The following is a 23,005-nucleotide window of genomic DNA, read 5'->3' as shown; positions in this document are numbered from 1 at the left end:
ATATCTATAGTAGTTGGTTTACATATTTAAGCACAAGACTCGCAAACAAATATTGCTTGACGTTTAGGCAGGCATTTGCTATCTTCCCAAACTAAGTCGCATTGCAAACATGGTATCCAAGTTTTTGTTTCCTCACCTGCCCCAAATTATTTGTCGCAAAAAGCGCACAGCGTATCTTTAGAAGGTGGTGTTTCGGCCCAACATTCTTCATCTGAACTTGGCAGAAGCAAACTTTTTTCCGACTCGCTTGATGAGCTTTTTCTAGCTTGCTTAATCCTTGGTACTTTTGCAGTTTTACGTGGTTTCGATATCTCGTTTGATCGACGCAGATGCTTCGTAACCAAGACATGTGATATTAACGGCTGCAACGCCAAACACCATCCACTCTTGCACCGTAGCACAACTTCGAACGCCCAAATGGTGAAGTACACTCCGGGCTGGCTGCAAGTGGCAGCGCTAACTCTCATAATGATGCTAGACAAAAGCTCTCTACCTACTTTCGCATCTTACCGGTTTGTATATATGGTAACAATAGTTGTATTGATACGTTTGCCTTTTTAGATGAAGGTTCATCGGTGACCCTAATCGAGGAAGAAGTGTTCAAACAGCTTAACTTGAAAGGTGTCCCTGACCCGTTATGTCTTCGCTGGACAGATCACAAACCCTAATTGAAATGAAAACTCATCCGTAAGGTCTTCTATCAAGATAAGTGGCACACAGCATGAGAAAGCGTTCACTATTACCGGGGTCCACACAGTTAACCATTTTGGACTGCCCATGCAATCCATTGATATGGCAAAAATAAGCAAGGACTACCCATACTTGGCTGGTCTCCCTATACAATCTTACATTAGTGCAAAGCCAACAATACTCATAGGCTGCGATAATTAGCAAGTAGCCGCCAGCCAATAGCCAGCCAATAGCAACGAAAACAAGATTGGGAAGGGGCTTTACAAGGGCAGTGTGGCGGCTCTACGTTGGACGCATGCTTAAATATACATACATGTGCATGCGAAAGCGAATATGAACAGCTGCATGACCTAGTTAAAGATCACTTCAAATTAGATGACGTCAAACCACGACGCTGCTGTCACATGATGACCAAAAGGCAGGTAAAAAAGTTGACGACAGATATGAAGTTGGATTACTATGGCGGCACAAAGAAGTCAGTCTGGCTGATAGCTACAAAATGGCTCACAAGCGTCTTATATGCCTCTGTTTAGGCCAGCAGGCTAACCCCAAAGGAAAATTAAGGGCCAGCCACCCTAATGCAATTTAATACAGAACCGCTTATTTATTACGTCCGTTAGCACAGATACTAAAAGCAAAATTGACGTTTCGTTAAGTTACCCCGCCAAAGGCCTGTTAGCCTTGGGGGTAAACGGAATGCGTGGAAAGGGAACTCGTTCACTTGGATTAAAGCCGCAGCAGGATTCGCACGCTCGTAAGTTCTTTGTTTTAAACTACAGATATTTCAAACCCACAAAAAAGGTCACTCCAGCGATCGTCACCGCCAGAACGCAGAGTCTCCGAATATATTAAAAGGTAAAACTGTAGCAAGTGCATGTTTGCTTTTTAAACTCTAATTCTAATAATTTTTCTATTGCATCCTCCTTTGAAATAAAATACAAGTGTAATTTTTAATATTAATCACTGCCTTTTATTTCTAACCCCCCTGAGAGAAACTAATCTGGAAGCCGCCAGCTTACGTTTTCATGGTCCATCAGCGCCAGTAAGGGAAGCAAGCCTAGAGGAAATACAGTCCACTAACCAAAACCATAATATTCATCACGTTTTTAATCGTTGAATACACAGCCATTCCGGACAACAACGGAATTTGTACAGCGTCAGAGTTCACAGTTCATCACTGAAGAATTTCATCAAATCACTATTCAAAGCGTTTGGTTAAAAGGTATGTGCTCAATTTAAAAGTGACACAAATAAAAAAGTGTTTAAGTTTTTTCATTTAAATCACATGCGGTGATAAAAGATTTGCTAAAAAAGTGACACAAACGAAAAGTGTAAAAAATATTTTTTCTTTTCATTTAAATCACATGCGGTGATAAAAGATTTGCTAAAAAAGTGACACAAACGAAAAGTGTAAAAAATATTTTTTCTTTTCATATAAATCACATGCGGTGATTAAAAATTACTGAATAAACAGTGTTATTACAAAGCCTTTTGTCTTTCCGATACTCTCCCCCACCCGTGGTAAGAGGTATTGGACACAGCCTAAGGCTAGCAGTCAGTGGCATAAAATCTTAGTAACTTTCCTTAAAACGTTCCACTGCACTGCACTTTCGGTTCTTGCAACCATCGCGTTTATAAATCATTAAACAAATTTTGAGCTTAATCGTGACAAAAGGTGCTTGTCCAACTTCTATGACACCAATTTGGTCGTTCTTAGAATATTGAAAAACTCGCTAACACAGTGCTTTCTGCTCGTTAAAAATTTAAACGCGCAAACACAAACGCTCATATTGCAACAGACCATTTATTGGCTCTAGCTACACGCGTTAATTGTGGCAAGCAAACTTTTCTTTGGACACTTAGCACCAGCAATATTCATTTTAGCGGAGGAGACATAACCTCACATATTATATTGCACACCGGTCACACATACAGGCTCACTGGGTTTTCCTTTTAAATACAATATCTTCTTTTTCTTTAAAATCAATATAAATTGGGTTCGACTCGTTTAATCCTCACAATTATATTCGATTTTTTTGTTCACTGTATTTTTATATCACATATTTATCATACTTATATCACACACACGTATATAATTATTTTTCATAAAATCTGGTATTCAGTGGCGAAGAGCTGAAAATAACACTTTCTTGCATATACATATATATATTTGGTTATAATAAATTTAAAAAAATCATAAAGAGGTGATTCCAAAATTTTTCTTTTGCGTAAAATTTTTTTTTGAGTGGTGGTGTTAGGTTATTGAAACCCTTCCCTTTGCTTCTGAGCATCAAAATTAAATTTTCTAATTAGGCTCTGCATAGTAGCTATTCTCTGTTAAATATCAAACGATATGGAGAAATTCATTAAAGCAGCTGATGAGGTGGCACAGTTTGAGGCTGAGTTCAACAACAGACCTCAAGCTGAACACACAAAATATACTCTAGCCATTCACCAAGAGGAGTTAAAAAATAATTGGAGAAAGGCAAAGCTAGCTTATGAGGATCTCTTGTACTCTGAACCGGCAGAGAAAAAGGTGTTAGCGCAGGCCAAACCTAAATACCAGGCAACGTATTCCGTATATGTACGCGGCAGTTCAACCATGGCTGAACTAATAGCAAAACTAAATAAACGCGATAAGGAGGGAGAAGATACACCTGACCCAGAACACAGCATGCGACTACCTCCGTGCGATACGAATGTATTCAAAGGTGACTACCTCTCTTGGCCAACGTTCCATGACATGTTCACGGCAATATACATACGAAATAAGCGCCTCACCCCAGTTGAGAAGTTATTTCACCTCAACCAAAAAACGCAGGGTAAGGCAAGGGATATAGTTAAAAAATGCCCCCTTACAAACGATGGGTTTGACACAGCGTGGAAGAATTTAGGGGAAAGATATGAGAATAAACGAATTCTCGTCAATACCCAATTAAAAATATTATTCAATCTTGAAAGCGTAGAAAGTGAGTGTGGCACCGCGATTAAAGCACTTCAGCGGGAAATAAATAACTGCATCTCAGCTCTAAAAGCTCATCAAATTGACATAGGCAATTGGGATGCGATATTCACATATCTATGCTCCACCAAACTACCCGAGAGTACGCTAGCTTTATGGGAACAGACCATAGAGAATAAAACTGAAATATCGAAATGGGAAGATATGGATAAATTTTTATCGAATAGGTTCCAGACCTTGGAAACAGTCTCGGGATTAACAGGTAGCAAAAATATCAAAGCTCCCAAACAACCACCACCCAAACATAATAATGATTCGTCTCAAAAGAAAGTAGGCGCCTACCAAGCAAATGTAGCTAGAAACACTTGCAGATGCTGTAAGAAAAATAACCACAAGCTGTCACAATGCCAAAGCTTCCAACGGCTCTCTGTCGTAGACAGAGTGGCGTTTATAAAAGACAGTAGGGGGTGTCTGAATTGCCTCTCAGCGAAACACACAGTATCCAAATGTACGTGCTCCTTTAATTGTAGCATTTGCCATCTCAGGCATCATACACTCCTGCATATTCAACAAAATGCGGGCACGAGTGCAAGACCAACCACAACCCAACAAGCACAGTTAGATCAAAGACCATCTACTTCGGCACAGGCTCAGGCCCAACGTCAGTTTGCCATGGCAAATAATCAACCAACCAACTTCAATTCCTGTTTTGCGAATACAAGCAAAGGGGTTCTATTAGGCACTGCGCAAGTCAATATATTTTATAACAATGAACACTTTTCGGCCCGCGCCCTAATAGACTCCGGATCAGAGTGCTCGTTCATTTCGGAACGACTTAAGAAAAGGATAAATTTGCCCTGTCGGAAGCTAAATGCACAAGTGTCAGGGATAAACAACACGGTGTCAGCCCAAGTGAAAGAGGCATGCTTCATTCAGTTGCGGTCATCAATAAACCCGAATGTACGCATACACACTACAGCATTGGTTTTAGCCCAGCTCACCGGCAATCTGCCAACCTGTCAAATTGACCCCATGAAACACCAAGTTTTCCCGGACTTGGTGCTAGCAGATCGGAGGCTCTTTGTAAATGAACAAGTAGATCTTATTTTGGGTGGGGATATTTACGCGCAGATAATGCTAGGCGGTATACGGAAAAATGTTTTAGGCACCCTCCTTGCGCAGGAAACAGTATTTGGCTGGATATTAACTGGCCAAACGGAAGCGGCCAGCCCAGCCGGCAGGTGTGTGTCATTTTTTAATGAGGTATCACTGGATAAACAAATAGCGTCATTTTGGGAACTGGAAGACATTCCCAAAAACCATATTTATACCAAAGAGGAAAATTACTGCGAGGAGTTGTATCAAAAAACCACCAAAAGAAATGAGGATGGCAAATATATCGTGTCTTTGCCTTTTAAGCAGGAATTTAAAAAGGGTATCTCATTAGGACCGTCGCTAAAGAGCGCGTGCTCACAATTTTTCAGAAATGAAACCCGGTTAGCCAAAAATCCCGAATTGCAGACGGAATATAACCGAGTCGTATCAGAATATGAAACATTAGCTCATATGGCACGAGTAGAAGAGCATGTTCCGGCAGATACATGCGACACCTATTTTTTACCCCATCACGCAGTAATTAAGGAAGAAAGCACCACCACTAAAGTGAGAGTTGTTTTTAACGCCTCCTGTCCCACTGCTAATGGAATCAGTTTAAATGATGTCCTTCATTCAGGCCCAGTCCTTCAGAGTGATCTAACAATTCTCATACTCCGTTGGAGATTGTTCCGATACGTATTCAACAGTGACATCGAAAAGATGTACCGGCAGATATTGCTAGAGCCCAGGGACACCAGGTATCAACGCATCGTCTTCAGGTCATCCACCAGCGAACCCATCAGCATATACGAATTGAAGACGGTGACCTTCGGAGTAAACTGCGCGCCCTACCTGGCCATAAGGACCCTTCTTCAACTAGCAGAGGACGTAGAGGAAACCTATCCCATCGCATCGGACATCCTACGACAGTTTATGTATGTCGACGACGTTTTAGCGGGCGGACACACCATTGCCACCGCCACGAAGGCACGGGACGAAATCCAAGCGGCATTACAATCAGCCGGCTTCTCCCTCAGGAAGTGGACTTCAAATTGAGATCAACTATTGGAAGGTATTCCAAGATCGCACTTATTAAATGAAAACTTCTTAAACTTTGAGGATGCTAGCATGGTTAAAGCCTTAGGGATCAGGTGGAATGCCCACTCTGACTATTTCTATTTTTCTACGAAACCCATAGACAACCAAGTCGTGTTCACAAAGAGAACAATATTGTCTGCTATAGCAAAATTATTTGATCCACTAGGTTGGCTAGGACCATTCATTATTACCTCGAAAATCATAATGCAAGGTATTTGGCTGGAAGGCACGGGCTGGGATGAAGCCGTATCTCCCGCGATATTAGACAGATGGCATGATTTTTTAGAAAGCTACCGAAATATTGAAAGCATTCGTATACCCCGTTGGGTACAGTTTTCCCCGGTAGCGAGCAGCGAACTACATGGCTTTTGCGACGCTTCCGAGAAAGCATACGCAGCCGCAATATACCTGAGGGTACAAATCGAGAACCATGTGTTCGTAAGTCTGCTCTTCGCAAAAACCCGAGTAGCCCCGGTCAAGACTATATCTCTACCCCGCCTTGAACTATGTGGTGCGGTTCTGCTAGCAGAAATAGTAAAGTCAGTCGCAAAAAACCTCAATTTTAACATTTCTACAACCTACACAACTACGGATTCGACAATCGTCCTGGCATGGGTTCGCAAACCCCCATGCTCGTGGTCCACTTTCGTTGCCCATAGGGTGACAAAAATAATTGACAAAGTAGGGAAGGAAAACTGGCTTCATGTCGACTCGGCATCAAACCCGGCAGATCTCGCAAGTAGAGGTATACCCGCTGAAGATCTTATCAACAAAGCCCTGTGGTGGGAGGGCCCTTCTTGGCTTCATGAAGATAGCTCAAATTGGCCTACCCAAGAAACAGAATATACCACCACGTCAGAAGAAAAGCGGGTCCAGGTACACTCATCAATAGTAGATACAGACTCTGATATCCTCACAAGATTTTCTGACCTCTCGAGAGCTTTGAAAGTACTATCCTACGTCTGGAGATTCTTTCAAAGAACTAACCCAAAAACAAGAGCCTCATTTCAGGCGAATTCTTGCTCAATTTCGTCGAGCGAAATAAAAGCAACGACCCAACGTCTGATTGTTATCTATCAAAAGAGGCATTATGGGGAGGAGTATGCAGCTTTAAAATCTAAAAAACTCATAGGAGCAAAGAGCGAGGTACTACCACTGAACCCATTCTTAGATGAAAGGGGGGTTATGAGGGCAGGCGGCCGCCTCGAAGCTTCCGAAGATATCCCGTACAACGAGCGACATCCAGTCATTTTGCCGTATAATTGCCAGTTGTCGCGTCTTATTGTAAAGTTTACCCATAGGATCTCACTCCATGGGGAAAACCAACTTATGCTACGCCTCATCCGTACGCAGTATTGGATACCACGGGTCAAGAACATGATAAAATCGACAATCCACAATTGCAAGGAATGCACGATTTACCGAAAACGTGTTCAAACCCAGCTAATGGGAATTTTACCCAAGGAGAGGACTACGTACTCACGGGCATTCACAAACACAGGAGTTGATTTTGCGGGACCCTTCGATATAAAGAACTTTCGAGGGCGAGGTTGTAGAGTGTCGAAGGGGTATGTGTGCTTGTTCGTTTGCTTTGCAACGAAAGCGATTCATCTGGAACCCACCTCCGACCTCAGCACCCAATCATTTTTAGCAGCATTTGCGAGGTTCGTATCGCGAAGAGGCTGCCCTAGTAAAATGTTTTCCGACAATGGCACGAATTTTGTCGGGGCTTCGAGAGCACTTAAAGCGGAAATGAGGGAATTCCTACAAAATGCCCGCGATAACACCCTATCCAAGTACTCCCATCAATCCATATCGTGGCACTTCATTCCCGCATCAGCTCCTCACATGGGGGGACTGTGGGAGGCGGGAGTGAAAAGTTTTAAAAGCCACTTCACAAAAATCGCTTCAAGTTGCAAATTCACCTTTGAGGAGTTTGCGACTTTGCTATGCAGGATTGAAGCCTGCCTCAACTCCCGACCATTGAGCCCTGCGTCAAACAATGCATCAGACCTGGAGCCACTAACCCCAGGTCACTTTCTGGTAGGAGGACATCTCTTATCTCCACCAGAACCTGACGCCAGCGAAAACTCTGCCTCAATCATAAATCGATGGCAAAAGTTAAAATCCCTACATCACTCCTTCTGCAAGAGGTGGAAATCGGAATACCTCTCTGAACTGCAGAAAAGAAATAAATGGAGATTTCCCAAAACGAACCTAAAAATCGGGGACCTGGTCGTAATCAAGGAGGACAATTTGTCTCCAAACGAATGGAGACTAGGACGGGTGGTTAAATTACACCCAGGACCTGACGATCGCGTCAGAGTGGTCGATATCATGACTGTGAAAGGTCAGATAACCCGACCCTTGGTAAAACTCATCATCCTACCTTACAATCGCGATGAGGCAGAAGAATCTGCGGCATCGAATTAAAAATCTTTCCTATTGTATTCCACTTCACGAAGGACCAAACTAATGAGTCTACGTCGTGAACAAAGTCAACTTATAAATCTAGTGCAATTTCAACCAAAACAATGGTCACAAGAGTCATTTCTTTGACATCTAACGTGATGAATAGTAAAATACTTGATCATAAGGACCTTCAAGTAACATATTTTATTATTAAAAAGCTGGCGCAAAGATTTGCAAACCACCACTTTTAAAACAACACGCTTATTATATTATATATATATCAACCGCACTCTATCGTTACAATGTCTGAGAAAATTTATTTCGGTAAACCAGAAAATCAACGCGACCAACAAGCGCTTAACAAGCACGTCGCCAAACCGAAAGGTAACCAAAATAAACAAGCGGCAACTAATAAGCCACCAACCAGGCCGATGCCTGCCCCACCCAAGCTGGAGACAACAACCAATCTCCGCACCGGTGACCCCTTTGCTGAATCGATATTTGGTAGAGGCTTAACCGTTCGGGAGTTTAATGCTCGTACGACATTTTCTCCTAACCTCGTAGCTACTGTCGAGATTTCGCGAGACATACACCAACAGCTACGAACCGACGATATCCAACTAATAAAACAGATTACTCCTGAGTATCTGGATTATTATCACACTTTCTGTGTCTGGGCACGAATGATACAATTGAAAAATTTAAACCAAGAACCGTTAACAGAAGAAGAAAACTGGTTTCTTGATGTTATTAGAAATCGAGAGTATTCGCTTCTAGAGCCCATGTCAACTTATATCCGTGGTATTGGCAACATCGTCACCATTACAGGTGAACACCTGTTCCCTTCCTTCCCACCACTGCCAACTGCGCAAGTTAGTGGAAAGAAAGGTTTCTTCGGAAACATAAGTGTGGACACCCACAATCTCTATGAAGAGATTCCCTGTTTCGGTGTTTTAGCCGAGGCAGTTCAATACGCTGTCTCCAACAGTCCACCAGGAGCATACACAAGTGTATTGTCTACTGCCACTGTACCTGTTAATAAAAATCTAATTGGATTTAAACCATTATTAACTAGGCGCAGCGAAGCTAAAGATTTAGCTCTGGCCCATGGCATAACAGATACTTCATTTGAAGAATTTAAAGTTAATACAGCTATCAATATCGGCTTTATTAATGCCATCTCTGATATTTTAGCGTCCACTAAAACGTTTAAAGTATCACACTGCAATTTTAGCCAATTAAGTGCTAATGGATCACAATCCCAAATTATTATTTGTAATAGTATAAACCCAAGTGATTCGCAGTCCGATGTAGTTCCTGAACTACAACCCCATTGTCTCATTAAAGAACGAGACACCCAATTTGGAGCTGCCATCTTTTGCTCCTACCAACTGGTTAAATCAGAACCAAGATCTAATTGGCTATGCGTGTCACCACCAGCACCACCAGCAGACCAAGATGACCCTTATGCACCATACGATCAAAATCGTAATAATCGTCGAGATCTACCCACCCATTATAGTGATAAAGTATTCATCACTACCTCTCAAAATGCGCGTACTTTCCGTAGCGACATTATTAATTCACAGGTAATAGCTAAACGCTAACCCTACCTCCATTTTCTTTGGTTTACTGTACCTTAACAGAACACAGTCGTTGGTAATGCGATAATTCCCCCATAAAGGCAAGAAATTATGTAGGAATCTTATTTTCTAATTGTCGCCGACCATCACTTTTTTTGGGCCCATTGCCATCGCTCTTTGGTATCAAAGGAGGCATTCAATCATATATCATATAAAAGACAATGGCACAATACCACACAATTTAGCACAACTATTAGTATTTCTATTATACAAATTTTGTATTCCGTATTTTGCATGGTTTATGTTGAATTACACGCTTGCTGAAAAATGGACACAAGCCTTCACTGAACTAAAATACGTACATATACAAATACACAAGTTCCTTATCCCAGTAATGGAAGTGGTAGTAATAATACACATTACTCTATGTATCCCAACACGTATTAGAGTCAACAAAATAATGGAGATGCGACTTCAAATAATTTGTAGCAATCAAACCATAAGCGTCTTCTACCAGAAGATGACAATGGTGGTTTTGGAAACGAAGATGGCGCAAATGGAACTTTAAGCGGTTCTAATACAAATAGTAATGCTACATATATCAATTTTCGGTCTTCGATTTTTCGGTCTTCGAAACAACCACAACAGAAACTGTTCAACGCACTTACATCATACCGCCAAATTAGAGCTGCTGTTTTGTGGAATTTTTGCAAATCGTGAAATATTGAAAATATGATGAAAATATTATTAATGATATTATTGACGGTGTCAAATGGAGGAAACTGGAGGACAGGCAAATTTCAGTCAGATACACGCGCATAAGGTGACGTGACGACTTCTTCAATGGGGCAGGGTATCGACAGTCGCGAGAAAAGGACAAAATTGATTCCAAATATGGTTTCAATCGTGTGAAGGATAGTATAGAGCGCACTGGAGATCTAATAAATATGCATGCGACTGAAATATTAAATGAAGATCGTCGTTTGGTTGCTGCCTTAGATCTGTTTTTCATACAAGGATGGGTCGCGTTTCAAATGCACCGTCGCTTATAAACCCTAATCTTGAAACGCCCTGAAGAAAAACAGACACGCGTGGCACGCTTTCTTCGTCGCAAATACTCAGGCCAATTGGCTAATGTAGAACATATAAATAAGGAAAATATTTACCAAATCATTTAGTAGGCAAGTATCAACATTTTCTAAAGTCGTCATTTTTAAATCAGACAGTTAGGCGCAATACAGAGCGTGAGAGGGCTAACACTTTTTATAGGCAAATGTTATCATCCTCATTAGCGGCATCTCATACTGGCCATGATGAATTCAAAAAGCAAGATTATATGGATCTCATAGCGGATATACGTGAGCATGATGTACCTTATCATGTACGTGTATCCATTGATTTGAGCATCTTTTGTGGTCAAGGGTATAATATACGTAGTCGTAGCGGTGGTTTGGAGTTGCCAATAATAACACCACGTCCTGATTTACTCTAACGGCCTGCACCTGTAGTATTGGCTTTGGATATTGAAACAACTAACTTGCCACTAAAATTTCCCGATGCACAAACAGATCAAATTATGATGATATCATATATGATCGATGGTCAGGGATATCCAATAACAAATCGTGAAATTATTTCAACAAATGTTGATGATTTTGAAGATACGCCTAAACCGGAGTTTGAAGGTCATTTTATAGTGTTTAACGAAGAAGCTGAAATGTTCAAGTCAAACGAATTTGACAATCGAAACATTGCCTAGAAAAAGCACACTCGTCGACTGCTCAGCAGTTACATCGAAATATTCACAATCTTACATACCTAAATACCGAAACACTTACCAATGAGGGCATGAGTGCAACTTCCCAATCGCGTAATTGTAGTCCTACATTGCCCACGTCTTCTTATACATCTGGTCTGCATGTAGAAATTTCAACGTCAATGATACCAGCCTACGACAGTCTACGAAAAAATAATCTTACAAACCTTCTTCCACTGCATCTTGCGAACAATCCATTGATGTGACATCGCACATTTTAGATAAACTCGAAAAATCAATGGTCAAACGGCCCATAACACGTTCGGATAAGGGCCAAATTACAAGCACCGGACGACTGTCAGGAAATCTAACCGTTCCACACGCTGATAACTTACTATACCACCATCATCATTCAATTCACCAGCGCGATCAAATCCAGTCATATAGTGAATGAGTATAACCAGCATAATCCAACCGTTTTGCTAATCTGTTTGATTGCGATTGTGAACTTTGGTGAAGCGGGAATCGTCGGTAAAATATACCCAGCGTAAATACATACCCCACCGGCATTCAATACAACTGCACATTTATGCGTTCATTATAGTCGATCACCTTGAAAATTCCACCAATGCATGCCACGCAAGAAAACACTCAAATTCAACGAGGTAAAACCGAGAATGGCATATAGCCAATAAGCTCTCAATTGTTATATTTATATCAAAAAAAAGAGAAAATAGCTGCCATGCCATTATAAGAGGCCATGGTAGGTACGCAATTCCGATTTACATTCAATTTCATTTGTGGATGTGGGAGGTGCATGCAAGTATTTGGCAGCAAAAACCCAAGCGGCCTTAATAATGCAGTGCAGAATTTGTCCTGAAAATAGATAGAAGAAATTAAAAAATAATAGTAAAAAGAAATCGATTTACTATACTTACCGCTGCTATGCCACCGTACAGCCTCGTGGAATTTTTCACAATGACATTTCTCATTCAGGAAATGCCTTTAATAACTAATCGACAGTGATGCCAATACACATGGCCGCAATTAATGAGCACTTGACTCACCCTGCACCATTTTAGGCCAAAAAGCCAAAAGCACCAAATAATCTGGTAGATCTTTAATAGCAAATAAGACGTTGCTATTCAATGAAATACCAATTCAGAACTTAGACCAACTCGTTTACTAATGAATGTATGAGGTGAAAAATTGGTACAAGGGAAGGGGTAATAACCGATTAAACCACCAGTGTAATAATGTCCACACATTAATCCAGCAAAGTTTTGCACCTTGTTGGTGCCCGGTAAAAGCGCTCTCGTCAGTCCACGTCATCTGACTAGTCATTTTACGATCATGGGTTGTATTCATAGTCACTTTTGCATGGGCGTGGTAAAGTTTTGTGAACAAATTTTTTGTTGGTGGGAGCCCAGGGTGGTTTATAGTAAACATCACCACCATTTATAGCAGGGCTCTGCACTTTAAAATACACCCAAACCCCAAATCTTGAGCTTTGTTTCTCAGTTTTGTATACCTAAATTTGTATACCTAATTTTGTATATCTAGATTTGTATACCTAAGTTCGAAATTTGTACACCGGGTTCTGAAATTTGTATACCTAAATTTGTATACCTGTTTCTAAATTTTGTATACCTAATTTCCTAATTTTGTATGCCGTATACCTCATTTTGTATACCGAAATTTGTATACCGGGTTCCGAAAAATTTTATAAGTCACAATTTTGAGGTAATCTGGTCACTCAGCCACAACCAGATATTTTTTTTGAAAAATAATCGACACGTATATAATATGACTTAATGAGTCTAATTGCAGGCATCATGACCCGCTACGGCCAATTGCTCAAGGCATATGAAAAAAAGGCCAGCTATTTCAAGGTCCCATGCCATTTGTGTTCGGCTAGGCATCCGATCCGTTTATGCCCAGTCTACCGTTCAAAGACGCCTGAGGAACGGATGCGCGAAGCTCTTCTGGGCAATTATTGTGGCAATTGCCTCTCCATGGCGCATCGCACGGCTGGTTGCACAAGCAACGGGAGATGTCGACGATGTGGCGAGAAACACCACACCACCCTTCACGTGGATGAGCAAACCAAAGCCTCACGTGAGCCGTACAAGTCGTGGAGCGTACAGGTAGAGGAGGAAGAACGCGATAACCTCGAAGGGGCGTTATCACTATACGCCTCCGATATTGAGGCGGAGGAAATGGGACGAGAAATCACGGAGAGGGACACCTATTCTCAACCGGCCAGCATGGTCCAAGAGAGATCGGAACCACTGCCCTTCCGACTCTCCGATAGACCGGAACCACTGCCCTTCCGACTATCAGGGGGATCGGAACCACGGCTCTTCCGACCCCTGCTACAACATGAGCGCCAACAGTCGAACAGAACCCCCCACCGTCGTCGCCGACACCGACAACGCCCCCAGCTGGCCAACAACAACACAAATCGCCGTCACGAAGCCATCACGACCAGCCTGCCTCGCTCTACGTCGACCGCCGCCGATTCTCGAGGAGTCATTGCCACTCGCCAGCTAAGGACGCCGCTAACTTTCCGCAGTGGACGTACAGGGCTGGACCCCGTCGCTGGACCGGTACTGCGGCCCATGATCTCGCTTTCGCCGACCGCTATCGTCAAAATAGAAGCTGGAGGACGACTACATCTGGTGCGAGCATTGATCGATGTTTGTTCGCCGTCAACCGTCATATCGGCCGACTTGGTCCGGGATCTGCGGCTGGACGAAACTCGAGTGGGTAGCCAGACAGGCTGTGTGGTGTGTCTGCGGCGGAAGCACGGCGATAACAAACGCATTGCGACCCATGCCGTCGTCACACCACATTTCCACCGAGTGGCGCCTAGTCACAGCCTGGATCCAGCCATCGCGGCTATGTATACACACATCTGTCTCGCCGATCCAAAATTCTACGTCGCGTCGCCAGTACGCCTAGTTCTCGGGGCAGACGTATATGCCGACATTATTCTAAATCAAGTTCTGCCAGCGTCATTCGGCCCGCTCTTGGCGCAAAGCACGATATTCGGCTTCGTGCTTTCTGGAGTATCTAGAGCCTAAATGGTCGCAGATAAATATCAAAAAAATGAAATTTGAATTTGAATTTACATTATGAATTTTGTAATAAAGAACATTTTGTACTGTTGAACTCATGCGTACAGTCTGTCCATCCACAAATTTCTCATCTTTCTCCCTCTAGATATTGTCTACTCTAGCAGCAGGGCAAGGCGAGGTTGCGTACCGCAAGGGGGCCGGCATGTTTAGGCCAGCAGGCTAACCCCAAAGGAAAATTAAGGGCCAGCCACCCTAATGCAATTTAATACAGAACCGCTTATTTATTACGTCCGTTAGCACAGATACTAAAAGCAAAATTGACGTTTCGTTAAGTTACCCCGCCAAAGGCCTGTTAGCCTTGGGGGTAAACGGAATGCGTGGAAAGGGAACTCGTTCACTTGGATTAAAGCCGCAGCAGGATTCGCACGCTCGTAAGTTCTTTGTTTTAAACTACAGATATTTCAAACCCACAAAAAAGGTCACTCCAGCGATCGTCACCGCCAGAACGCAGAGTCTCCGAATATATTAAAAGGTAAAACTGTAGCAAGTGCATGTTTGCTTTTTAAACTCTAATTCTAATAATTTTTCTATTGCATCCTCCTTTGAAATAAAATACAAGTGTAATTTTTAATATTAATCACTGCCTTTTATTTCTAACCCCCCTGAGAGAAACTAATCTGGAAGCCGCCAGCTTACGTTTTCAGCCTCAATAAAAAGTTCCAAAAGGATTCATCCCTTAAGCTAGCTATGCAGATGCAGGTCGACAATCTCCTAGCTAAGGGTTACGCGAAAAAGTTGAGCACAACAGAAATTGAAAATCACAAGGGACGTGTGACGCACAATCCGAATAAGCCACATAAAGTACGTTTAGTTTGGGACGCCACAGCTAGGAGCAAAGGGGTGGTGCTTAACGATGTTATATTAGCCGGGCCCGACCTCTTAATTCCTTTAGTGGACATCTTATTGGAATTTCGTGTGGGGAAGGTTGCCATCTGCGGTGATATTGCTGAAATATTCCACCAAATTAACGTGGTCTCCAACGACATGCACGTCCAAAGATTTCTCTGGCTCGACAAAGGCGATCACATTAATACCCCTAGAATTTACGTCATGCGCGCTCTCTCTTTTGGCATCAGCTGCGCTCCGTGCATCGCGCACTATGTACGCGACAAAAATGCGACTACCTTTGAGCAACAATTTCCGGAAGCTGTCGAAGCTATTAAGAAGTATCATTATGTCGACGATTTCATTCACAGCGGAGATAGCGAAGATACCGTCATAGAAATAGCATCAACAGTCAAGGATGTACATGCTTCCGCTGGGTTCCATATGCGCAATTGGGCATCCAACTCTGCAAATGTATTAAAATCCGTAGAGGGTAACACCGTAAAAACCCAAGTGACATTAGAGTTGAGCTCCGACGAAAAGATTCTTGGAATATTCTGGGATCCCAATAAGGATGTGTTCACTTACACATTCAGGTTCACGAGAATAAATCGAAACGTTGTAGTTGGTGATACCATACCGACGAAGCGCGAAATCCTCCAAGTCTTAATGTCGATTTCGACCCACTTGGTTTTTTATCTCAATACACAATGACGTTGAAGATTTTATTCCAAGAGATATGGCGATCAAGTATAGGCTGGTATGATGAGATCGACGCCGCAATGAAGTCAAAATGGTGCAATTGGAAGACCGCCCTAGTAGCCATGGCCGCAATAGAAATACCCAGGTGTTACTCCCTTTATCTTTACATTGCTGAAGATGTTCAACTGCATACCTTTGTGGATGCTGGCGAGTTAGGATACGCAGCAGTATGTTATTTACGCGTCAAAAGCGGAGCCCATATAAGCATCTCTGTCGTAGCTGCGAAAGCGAGTAGTACCTCTGAACCCAGTTTCGATTCCTCGGCTAGAGCTTCAAGCTGCAGTACTGGGCGCAAGGCTGGCATCAAAGATATGCGCCGTACCACGACTACAAATAAAAAGGAAATTATTCTGGACCGATTCTACCACCGTTCTGAAATGGCTTTGTATGGACCCTCGACAATTTCGCCAATTTGTAATGTTCAGAGTTGCTGATATCTTAGATCGGACGAGTTTAAACTAGTGGAAATGGGTACCTTCACTATCAAATCCTGCTGACCTTGCAACTAAGGTTTACTCCAAAGCTGAGGCTGACCTCTGGTTTAAGGGTCCTCCCTTCTTGTACGACGACGGGAACGAATGGCCATACCGCCGCGACTTGGGACTATTAGATAACAGTGAATTAAAAAATCATCTGCTACATATCCGGAAATCAGACGAGAGAAAACTTTCTATGAACGTCGAATATTTTTCAAGCTGGAGAAGGTTATATCGTGCGTTAGCTACATTTATTCTTTACGTAGAAAAGATCAAAGCAAAGGCTCATTCGCAAAAACCACCGGATAAGGTTACCTTCGAGATGCTTGAAGTTGCAAAAAGGACATTGATAACCCAAGCGCAACTCAACGAGTTTGGAAACGATATACTTAGCCTAAATAGCGGTAAGAGTATCGAAGGACACAGTAAATTAAAAGGTCTAAATGTATTCACAAAAGAACACGGAGTTATACGCGTCAGAGGCAGGAATGAATTCTTAACAGCTCGTAATGCTGTTGTTTTGCCTGGTAAGCACCATATCGCCTACTTGATAGTTAAAGACATCCACGAAAGGTATCGCCACCTATCGCACGAAACTGCAATAAACGAAGTACGAGAAAGATACCATATACCCCGACTACGGGTTTTGTACCGAACGGTGCGTCGAAACTGCCAAGTTTGCAAGAACATACTCGCCAAACCTCGGCCTCCACAAATGGCTCCCTTGATCGCCGCGCGACTCGCCAGTTTTGAATGACCATTTAGTTACGTTGGTATCGACTAATTCGGTCCTATCCACGTTACGGTAGGCCGACACCGAGAGAAGCGTTGGGGAGTGATCTTTACATGCCTCACTGTTCGTGCTATTCACATAGAGATAGCTTACAGCCTCGATACCAGTTCTTGCATCTTATGCATACGAAATTTCATCGCACGGCGCGGAATACCAAGAGAAATCTACACCAACAACGGCACAAATTTCAAAGCAACTGAAAAAATTCTACGCAACGAAAGGAGTAACATAGATTACACAGCTATGCAAACTAAGTTCGACGACCAAATGTTCGGCCTGAGTGCGTCGTAAACCGGCGGTGGGTAGGCGCACAAGGGTCGATCTCGCTCAATGGATGATGCACTCAAAAGGAAATAAAGAAGAACACGGGAGGAGTTTCCTCGTTATAAAAATGCACTTTATTGGGTAGAGGTAAAATAAACTTGTTACAATATTACCTGAATATGCTGGAACACAGTGGAGATCGCTGGCGGCAGATGTTAGCTGGTTGGCTGTTGAAATCAAAGAGGCCGGTTGTATAGCAAGCTACAACCGTTGACCCGCAAAATCCTCCGTTTTGGAGGGGAAGGCACCCACACATCAACCCCGACATGCATATGCATGAGTGCTGACAAAAAACACACATACACGTACATGTACATGCATGCACATGCATGTGGCGGTGAGGGTGTGGGTGGTTACAAATTAATTCTAGTATCGAGTATCGATTCGCAGGGTTGCATTGGGGGGATCGCAGACTGATGCGGAAAAAGTTAGGCATCCTGCCTAAACAAGCCGGCCCCCCTTGCGATACGCAACATCGTTTTTACCCCCACCGATCTCCGACCGCTGAAAAGCAACGAGAAAAAAAAAGTGTGCATTAAAACTAAACTTAACCTAGAATCGCGTATTTCGCCAGCGTCGCGGGTGGCCGGGAGTCCTGCCCGACTTGCGCAGCATCCCACCTAAGCTAGGATAAAAATAAACATTAGAAGTGGAGGAAAGTGAATATTTCTTGCCTTTGGTCATACATAATTCTTAGATATAGATAGAATCCATAAGTGATATGACGTAGAAGGTCAATAGTGCTGGACGAAGAGGCCGAGGTCTCCGTTCCAGACTGGCAGAAAAAAAAATTTTTTTTTTTTGTTGGACGGAGAGGCCGAGGTCTCCGTTCCAGATCCGCATTGTTTTTGTTTGGTTGGACGAAGAGGCCGAAGTCTCCGTTCCAGACTCGCATTATTTTGGTTTAGGTTTTTCTGGACTGGACGAAGAGGCCGAGGTCTCCGTTCCAGCGTCTAATGTATCGTGTCGCTCTCAGGGCGACTGTGGCATTTTATGGATGTGCCAGGGCGAGTGGCCGTGAGGTTGGTTGGGTGATGCGCGTTTTCACTGCAGCGCATGTATTTCGTCAGTTGTGTATTATATTATTACCCTACAAAACACCTGGTCACACCTACCCACGCCCATGCAAATGTGACTACGAATATAACCTGTCACCGTAAAATGACTAGTCAAATGACGTGGAGTGACGAGAGCGTTTTTGCAAAGTAGTTAGTGCTGTGATTTCGAGCAGCTTATATATTTCAACATAACCAGCAAGATTGCGGTGTGTGGGAGGTTGGAGCGGACGTGATTCCAAGCCACCCGCGCAAAATTACCTGTTTTCGTGATACGCGTGTTATTTTATTAACAAACGTACGTTAAAATAGGTGAATAAACAGAGTTTAAATCGAAGCGGAGAGGCTCACGAAGGTATGGATTTAATTTTGTGCGACAGCACATGATGAATAGCGAAAATCGTAATTAAACTTGAAAGTGTACCAACTGCCGGTGCTTGCATCCGGATTGGGAATGCGTTCTTCACGACGCGTTCTATCTGCACGTACCATTATGCTAAATGTACCATGCAACTCTGTCGTGTATTTCTTGGTTAGCTGACAGCTGGTATGGTGAATTTGTGGTGTGCGAGTATATATATATACATATATGTATTTGCTTGCCCTTAAAAAAAAACTAGGTCACTGGGGCAGTAGCACACTAGGCCGGTAGAAACAGTAAACTTTTCCCATTTCGGGATTTTGTCGTGTCGGGATTGTTTTATTTCGGGACTCGGATTGTTTTGTACCGAGCCCTTATAATGACTGTTTGTGATGTTTGTTGTTGAAAAACAACAAGTCCTGCCCCCCGCCAGAAAACCGTACCCAAAAAACGGAAAGGGTGGAAAAAACAAAAAAAATTCTTTGTAAAAAAAATGTGAAATTTTTGTGTAAAGAGAGGTTTTTTTTTGTTTTTCCTTTTTTTTTTTTTTTTTTGGTTGTGTATGCCTGGTTGGTACTGCATGAGATGCCCATATGAGTGAAAAATAGAAAAAACACGTCAGTCCCGATTTTGAGGTTTTGCGATTTTCGGTACTGAGTTTGTCTATTGAGTGTTCGGTATTCGCCCTTAGTTGGACAGCACTAATGAGGCTGCCGTTGTTAGGTTGCGGGTTGCCATCCAGTTGGTTTCCCGTAACAGGAATTTTCCACGATACAGTAATGCAGGATTGTGGTGGATAAATTAGCCCCACCACCTTGTTATTTACAAAAGAAGTTTCAAGCTGGTAAAGTAAACCGTAAGTAGGACGGGTTCCTAACGAATTTTTCATAATTTTTTCTAATGGGTTTTCTATTTTCTTTCCTTTTCAGTGTCAAATGGACCCAAGGCAGTACATATATGTGAAACTGGAGTCAGCGGATGAGGATGCGGAACCCATTGAGGTGGTCGCGGACATCCGCTATACGGAGCGGCGAAGGGGCTCCTGGCCATGTTTTGCGCCGGTCGAGGTTCTGCAGCATGCAGTGAGGGAGGCGCTGCGGTGCGCCGACCCCGGGGTGCTCCGTGCTAGGCGGACGCCCATTGTCGTGAGGGTGCGCGGGAGGGCCACGACGTGGTACTCCACGTTTTACCGCGGGTGTGAGGGAGTGTTATGGGTGCGGCGGCCGCACCAGGATCCAGTGCCTCATTGGCAGTTTAGTTGCCGGGTGTGCCAGCGGGCACTAAGCTCGTTCGCGTGCTTAGTTACCCATTTGAATGGGCATATGGGCTTTTTCCCGTACCGGTGCGGGGATTGTCTAAAGCGGTATACGTCTTCGGCTGCGTTATCCCTGCACCGCAAACGGATGCATTAATCAGTCAATTTTATCATTTGAATTTCGTTTTTTTTTTTTGTATTTATGAGTTGTGTGAAGTGTTATAAAATAAAATGGAATAAAATTTAATGCTCACAAATACTGTCGATGTTCTTATTTGGATCGTGGTCAACCTGGCAGAGGCGTTGTGAAACGGTCCATTCGGTGGTCGCGTTAGGTAACGTGGCAACTCTGCCGTTTCTCGTTTTCTTGTATGTATCATTCATACATACCGACGTTGGTTGAACATTCCAGTATAGAGAGTGAAGCAAAAACAAAAATGAATCGAAAGATTTATTTTACCGTTTTTCTTCACTTCATGTGAAATTTACGCGTTGCTGGACACAAGGGTAAGTAGTAAAACATTTTGCAATAATTTTATTTCAATAACTATTTTTTATGTTATTTCAGATTTTTAATACATTTTCTTTTCTTTTTCAGGTGACTGGTGGTGGAGGTCCAGAACAGTGGATGGGTAAGTATGCCGGTATCGTTCCGTTTTTTAGTGTTTTGTACATTTTCTAACTTCTTTACTTTTGTCTTTTCTCGTTTCAGGTATTGGTGATGAAAGGTTCTTGTGCACAATTTTTGCGTAAAGAAATTTAAGAATCCAGCAAAACACAATTTATTTGCATTAAATTTACGTTGATTATAAGAAAATTTATTCAACGGTTACTGTTTCTTCAACAATGTGGCCATAGCAGCACAATACGCTTTAGACATTTTGAAGTTAAGCAAAATGATAATTGTCGATTGGGATATACATCATGGACAGGGTACGCAACGTTTCTTCTACAATGATCAAAGGGTTCTTATTTTTCTATACATCGTTTTGTGCATGGCACCTTTTTGGCCAATCTAAAGGAATCCGATTTTGATGCTATTGGTTATGGCAATGGCTTGGGTTATAATTTTAATGTGCCCTTAAATAAAACAAAAATGGGCAATGGTGATTACATGGCAATCTTTCAACAGTTACTTATACCGGTTGCTGTGGAATATCAACCTGAATTGGTTATTATATCGGCTGGTTATGATGCAGCTTTAGGCTGTCCGGAAGGCGAAATGGAAGTCACACCAGCATTTTATCCGCATATGTTAAGTACATTAATGAAATTGTCGCAATCGCATGTAGCTGTGGTTTTAGAAGGTGGTTACTGTTTGGACTCGCTAGCAGAAGGTGCAGCACTCACCCTACGCACCCTTTTGGGCGGGACATGCCCAAGGCTAGTAGAAAAACTTGATCCACCCCGTGAAGTTGTACAAGATGCAATACTCAATTGCATTTATGCACATCGTTCTTATTGGCGCTCTTTGCAAATTCAGCCCATATATACCATGGAAGAACTGAATAATGTTAATCCGCAGCCAAAGTTGCATGAAATTAGTCGCCTATTCATTGGCGGTAAGTCACTGCCTGCACGTTTTCCTACAAGAAACACTGCCCTGGTTATAGCACCAGAAATTGTTGCACAGAATGAGAAGCGCTTGAAGTATTTACAAAGTAAAACCAAATTGCTTTCTCCACAAGTACGCGTTTGTTATGTATATGATGATTTAATGCTTCAGCATAGTAACTCCTTCGAAGAGGGTCATCCCGAACAGCCCGAGCGCATTAAACGTATTCATGAAATGCCTCAAGACTATCAACTCACGGAACGCATGAAACATCTGCCACCACGTACAGCAACTACAGATGAAATTTGTTTAGCGCATACGCGTGCGCATCTAAATTTTATTCGACGCATAAGCCATAAGGATGAATTGCAAGGAATGGGTGAAAAATATAATTCAGTTTATTTTCATCCAAAAACTTTTGAAGGTGCTACAATGGCGGCAGGTTCGGTATTGCAAGTGGTTGATAAAGTTTTGAAGGGTGAGGCCCGAAGCGGTATTTGCATTGTACGCCCGCTTGGTCACGCCGAGCCGGATGTACCCCATGGTTTGTGTATATTCAATAATGTTGCTATAGCTGCGCAATATGCCATAAGAGATCACGGTCTAAATAGAGTTTTAATCATTGATTGGGATGTCCATCATGGAAATCTCTGATGAAGCGCAAGGAATAAACTAAAAACTGTCAAAACACCGGCCTCAAAAGCCGTAAGAAGCAAAAACCAAGAAATTAACTATCGTTGTGAGAGTTGTCCGTCGCGGTTTTTTTTTTTTTTTTGCAAAGCCGTTTAACTCCAGAAATCGAAAAAAGACTAACATTTCTGGCATCATCAGTCAAACTTGGTAATCGAAAGCGCTATCAGGAC

General features: G+C 42.6%; 1 pseudogene; it reads left to right on the top strand.

Annotated features, from left to right (window-relative positions):
• Positions 1-15,423: 15,423 nt before the first annotated feature.
• On the top strand, positions 15,424-22,796 carry LOC137238911 (histone deacetylase 6-like; annotated as a pseudogene).
• Positions 22,797-23,005: the final 209 nt, after the last annotated feature.

The sequence above is a fragment of the Eurosta solidaginis genome, chromosome 1, assembly GCF_040869045.1.
Source record: "Eurosta solidaginis isolate ZX-2024a chromosome 1, ASM4086904v1, whole genome shotgun sequence".
NCBI lineage: Eukaryota > Metazoa > Arthropoda > Insecta > Diptera > Tephritidae > Eurosta > Eurosta solidaginis.
Note: the sequence above shows the minus strand (reverse complement) of the source record. Positions and strands in the feature narration are given on the sequence as shown.